Here is a 5,561-nt window from a genome sequence, read left to right on the forward strand (position 1 = left end):
GAAGCCGAGAGCAAACTAGAAACAGGTATGGCTGTACATCCTCTACAGCTACCCCCAGTGATGTACTTCCTCCAGCCAGGGTGCGTACATCTTCCCATAGCCTCCCCAAATGGCACCACCAAGTGAGGACCCAGCATTCAAATGCCTGAGCTTATGGAGGGGGTGGGGGGTAATTCTCCTTTAAACCACCACGATAGTCATCGTGGTGAAACTGATGAAGGTGATAATGACAGCAACGGTAGTGGAGGAGACAATGTGGGTGACAGTGAATCATGATGATGGTGACTGTGATGATGGTGTCACAATAGAGATGGAGGCAACAGTAATGATGGTGAGGATGTCGGAGGGTACTGACATAGGACCGCCCATGGTGAATGTGGAGGCAGAAGTGGACATGGTCAGTGAAGATGATCACGGTACCGGCGGTGGTGGTGATTCTGGACCCAAGTCATCATAAAAAATTTGGCCTTTGTGCAACATAGTTTTGTTATTCTGGTTCTCTGAAGATATTCAATACCTTTGGAGGGGTGTGAGTGTGTGTGTGTGTGTGTGTGTGTGTGTGTGTGTGTGTGTGTGTGTGTGTGTGGCGTCTTAGTTAGGGTTTCTATTGCTATGGACAGACACAATAACCACAGCAACTCTTATAATGGAAAGCATTTAACTGGGGCTGGCTTACAGCTCAGAGGTTTAGCTCATCGTCACCATGGCAAGAAGCAGGCAGGGCAAGATACAGGCAGACATGGTGCTGGAGAGGCAGCTGAGAGTTCCACATCTGGACTGGCAGGCAGCAGGAAGAGACAGTGAGCCACTAGGCCTGGCTTGAGTTTCTGAAACCTCAAAGCTTGCCCCCAGTGACACACTTCCTCCAACAAGCCACACCTACTCTAACAAGGCCACACCTTCTAATAGTGCCACTCCCTGTGTGCCTTATGGGGGCCATTTTTATTCAAACCACCACAGGGTGTATTTGAGAATTTAATTAAATCCATGGATTCCTATCTCAGAAAAGTATTCATAGGCAAAGTTTTTCTCAGACCTGGGGGACTTGTTGACCTCCAGAGGAGCCCTATGCATTCTTACATGCCAATCAAGCCAGGCAGCATAGGGTTTTTTTGGTACAGCCTCCAGATGCCAGCACACAGCTGAATTACGCAACATTCAAGTGACCCCTTCATTCAGCACAGCACATCTGGTGAAGAGGAAGCTTTTGTCAAAATATAAATATTTTGAAGTATTTTGTAATCTAACTCCATGTAGTTTAGATATACTCAGAGTGATTGAGGCGGGGAAATCAATACTATTGGACCAGAAGTTAAAACAGTCAGAACATTCTTCCCCATCCCAGTCTCTTCAGGGAGCCTTATTTTTCCCTCTGTGAGGAGATGGGCCTCTGCTGCCTACCCTTTATGGCACCGGGTCTAGTCTGGATGTGAGTAGAGCTTTGCGGGGCACTCCATTGTCAGCCTGGCTTCACTCCCTGACAAATGACTGCTGTGTCCAACACACACAAAGGAAATTAAAGACTGCCTAACCACAGCTGTGACTGGGTTCTCCCAGAATGCTCTTGAGACAACCCCCTGAGGCATTTGTTCCCCAATCTTCCTGTCACCCGACATCCTCATCCCACCTGGGTCCTGAGAACCTGTCCTCGGCTCCTGGAAATGAAAGCATCTGTCTGAAGTTCTCACTGCCCTCTGTGCTGCTGTAAAATTAAAAGACAAAAACGCAAGGGCCCAGCAACCCAAGACCTGGCCAGCTTCTTGAGGATACTGGGGTGTCAACAACTTGAGAAGATGAACCTTGCAACTCTACCTCTGACTCTAAATAGTCACGTGGTACCATAGGGCAGCGGATGTGATGTCACCTACAGCAGGGGGCTTTGTTCTTTTTGTTTGTTTGTTTTTGAAGCTGTGTCTTCGGAGAAAGTGGAGCTCTGGGAGTTGGGGAGGTTACTGGTATATTGACTCTGTCCCTGAGCAAAAGAAACTGATCATTCTTTGAAACGTACTCAACATTTCCAGGGCCAAAACAATACCCCTGAACCTCGAGTGATCCCACAGATATCCCTAGCAGAAGCCACAGAGGGCTCTCCACACAGACCTACTGCAGTCCTCCACAGGCCTGAGAACATGTGGGCAGAAGGAGAGAGAGAATTGCTTACTTGTCCTTCAGGTCATGACAGTGTGCTCAATAGGCAAACACATCCGGTTATTCCTCACAGGGCATGCATGTCTTGTTTCAGTCATTCTTTGGTCTACCAGACGACCAAGTGTATCTGTGTTGCTCAGTCCTACCATCCCCCTAGGAAAAAAAAAAAAAGTCATGTGGCTTTGGTATCTGAATTCTCCCTGGTGGCTGGGAATGACACCTAACTGAGGGCCATCCTTGAGCAGGTGAGCCAGCCTCACAGGACCCATCATGGGTTGGCACCCAGAAGGTACTGTTATCTGGACTGCCTCAGGCCCTGGGTTACCTCATGGCAGCTCAGTAGTGCCATAGCAGGCACTAGAATGATGAGTAGCCTGGAAATGGAGCTGAGGAGGAGGAAGGCTGCTTAACCTTCCTGTGGCTTTGGAATGTGAGCTGGAGGAGATCTCTTCTCCTCTACAGGCAGTGAAGGCCAAAGGGACACCCCTCCAGAGCCCTCATCCATACAAGCAGATTTTCATGGAAAAAAATGGGGTGTCTAGGAGCCTGGCTATTGTGTGAAGTCAGCTGCTGCTTAAGACCCTCTAGATCAACTATGTGAATTACAACACATTCTAGGAGCAGAAGAATGAGAACAAGGGGATGTATTGTGCCCACTCCTCTCCCCCCCCCCATTCTGTTATGACCACCCTTTCAGCCAGGATTCCTTGTATTACATAAGAGCACAAATTCTTTCTCTGAAATGGAATCCTGAGGACATCCTGTGACATCAGAAAACAGTATCTACCCAGATCCAAGGTCTAATCATCCTCAAGCTGTCTTAACTGTCCCTTTCCCCAATGTTCAAACACCCAACTGAACAGGAGTCAGTAGCTTGCTTGTCCATTCTGTCTATTCATTATGACCATCAAAGTCTAATCCCCAGGGCTGTCCTTACTGCCCCTCTGAGTATGTGCCAGCTAGCTCTTCCAACTCCTCCAACACAGAATCTGTTTCCTCTGATCAATCCTTGCACGTCGCTAACTAGGTTACACTGAGCTTTCTCCTCAGTCATTGGGCAGCCTCCGATCATGCTATGGAAAGACCCAGCAGCATTGTCCATCACAGGGGGAGGGCTGGCATAGGAAGAAAGGATCACCCTATCTGCAGGCTCTGAGCCAGGAGTACACAAAGCCACATATTCAACTTCCATGGATACCCAACCCACATGTCACTCAAATGTGTCTGAAGCCCACGTGGTCCTCACTGCCATTCTAGAAGGGGGTACAATTTCCTTTCAGCTACTAGTGAGACCCTCAGAGGTCCTCTGGTATCAGAAGGAGCCCCTCCCTGCTGGCCAAGGTCTCCTGTTGTCCCTTTATAGGGCATCAGTGTACCCCAGAAATAGCCATGTGACCCCATTGTTCTCCACATCCTTCAAATTCCCAAATTGCCACATTTTGAGTGTCTCCTGGTCTACATCAGGGTAAAACCTCCAACAATTGGTCCTCTACTTTGTGCTAAAGACAATCAAAACAGTGTCCTCTTCTGCTAGTGAATGGTCACCTTGCTGCTCCTCTTTCAGGTCCCTGCTGCTCTCTCGGATGCTAATGGGGTCCCCTGAGAAGTAAGGCTCAGGTGTGACCAGAGACTTCCTAGGCAATGCTTGGGAAAGACACAGGGCTGGTAGCCACAGGCACTGGGGCCTTGGGTGAGATGAACCCCTATGAGAGGCTAGTGGGGGAAACCAGCCTGTATCACGCCTAGATTATCTTGGAGGACTAATCCCTAGAAGGATCCAGATCTTGGGATCTGCCAGCATCCTTTCCCTGGAGAGCAGCCAAGACAGGAAGTAAACAAAAGCTGAGGCAGCCCAGATCAGCTGCAGTCTGGCATGGCCAGCGCCCAAGCCTGAGCCTCTTGCTCATGACCACCATGCAGCTGTCACACTCGGGCACAACCTGACCCAGACAGACGCTGGATCTCTGGTGCATGCATGCTACAACTCATCAACACACACACACACACACACACACACACACACACACACACACACACACACACGGGATATGCAATGCCACACAGAAGACACTCGTATTCATGCTCACACCTCTTGGCTCTGGTCACCCCTACCCACACAAAAGGCCTCTAAGAGCAGTGAACAGTGATCGCTGGGGCTGCCCACAAAAGGGTAGGTACTAACGCTGTGCTGCTAATAGTCTAACCAGGGCTCCAGGTTCTAGGAGCCGCAAATGAGAAGTGACAGGGGCAGGTATCTAAGGCTGGGGCCTGTAGGGGCAGCTCTCAAGAGGTCACCTTAGTGGCATTTTCCTCTTCCTTAGGAGAGATACTGTTCCTCAGCCACTGCTAGGCACAGAACACAGGACACTGTGGAAGGTGCCTCCAGCCAGCTTCTCAGATGTGAGACATCAAAAGAAAGAGATGACCAAGCTTCAGTGGGCAGAGGGAGGAAGGCCCTGAAGACAGGGCACCCATAGATAGGGAAGTCACCTCCAGTGTGGGCTTACTAAAAGTAGCCCCTCCTGGGACGGGACACCGGGCGGGCGGAGAAGGGGGGGCGGGGAACAGGGGCGCTAGATCACAGATTTGCTTGGCGCTCATGGGAAGCAAGCCTTACCACGCCACCTCGAGAACTACCCTGAATTGAGCCCCTTCCCTAGCCCTGCCTCTACTTCTCAGAGCCACACCTACTCCAGACTGGAAAGCCTGGATCCTAGCCACAGCCTGCTTGCTCATGCACCCTGCCTGCCAGAGACATGAGCAGGACCCACTCAAAGCTCACCTTTGGGATAATCGGAGAAGAGGGTGATACACCAATGTCAGGGCCCTCTCACCCCCTCCTACCTCTATGACAGGTCCTCTTGCCTTTTCAGGGGCCCTTTCAACTCCCAAGAGAACAACCCAGTGCCCACGGGACCCTAAAAACATACGTTGTTTGGATCCTTTCACTGCGCTTGGGAGCTCAACCCCACATGCCGCCGCCCAGCTTCAGTGAGAATACTCGGATAGAGTAGGGGGAGGAGGGGAGAGCCCCGGCCCACCAGGGTGGGAGTAGCTCCCACTGGTGCCAGTCCTGGGCTCCCTTCCTTTGGGTTAGTGAGGAAGGAACTTGAGCAAAGGTACGGGAGACCTGGCAGCCCAAAGACTTGCTAGGAAAAACGTCATCAGGTACTACAGCGCAGACAGGGTCCAGCCCCAGCGCTGCCGCTGCGTGTCCTGGATGCTTCCATCTCCTCGCCTCCCTTTCCTCCCCTCCTCCCGCTCCTTCTCCTGCTCCCCATTAGTCGCTCCCGCATCCCCACCCGCTGACCCCGCCCATCCGCGGGGCCGCAGCGCCTCCCGGTGGTCGAGTTTTCCAGGCATCCGCCCGCCCGGGGCAGGGTTAAAGTGGGAGGCCTCTGGGCTTCATCCCC

The 5,561-nt window shown here is 51.5% G+C and overlaps 1 long non-coding RNA gene across 3 annotated transcripts in view; it reads right to left on the bottom strand.

The window, feature by feature from the left end:
* Nucleotides 1–5,561, bottom strand: part of LOC131893888 (uncharacterized) — a 39,259-nt gene that overhangs the window by 22,048 nt on the left and 11,650 nt on the right. For all 3 annotated transcript variants that reach the window (XR_009374760.1, XR_009374761.1, XR_009374759.1), the window contains one exon: nucleotides 2,162–2,301. This is a non-coding gene — a long non-coding RNA (uncharacterized LOC131893888). The remainder of the gene's footprint in view (nucleotides 1–2,161; nucleotides 2,302–5,561) is intronic.

Source organism: Peromyscus eremicus, chromosome 16_21 (genome assembly GCF_949786415.1).
Source record: "Peromyscus eremicus chromosome 16_21, PerEre_H2_v1, whole genome shotgun sequence".
Lineage (NCBI taxonomy): Eukaryota > Metazoa > Chordata > Mammalia > Rodentia > Cricetidae > Peromyscus > Peromyscus eremicus.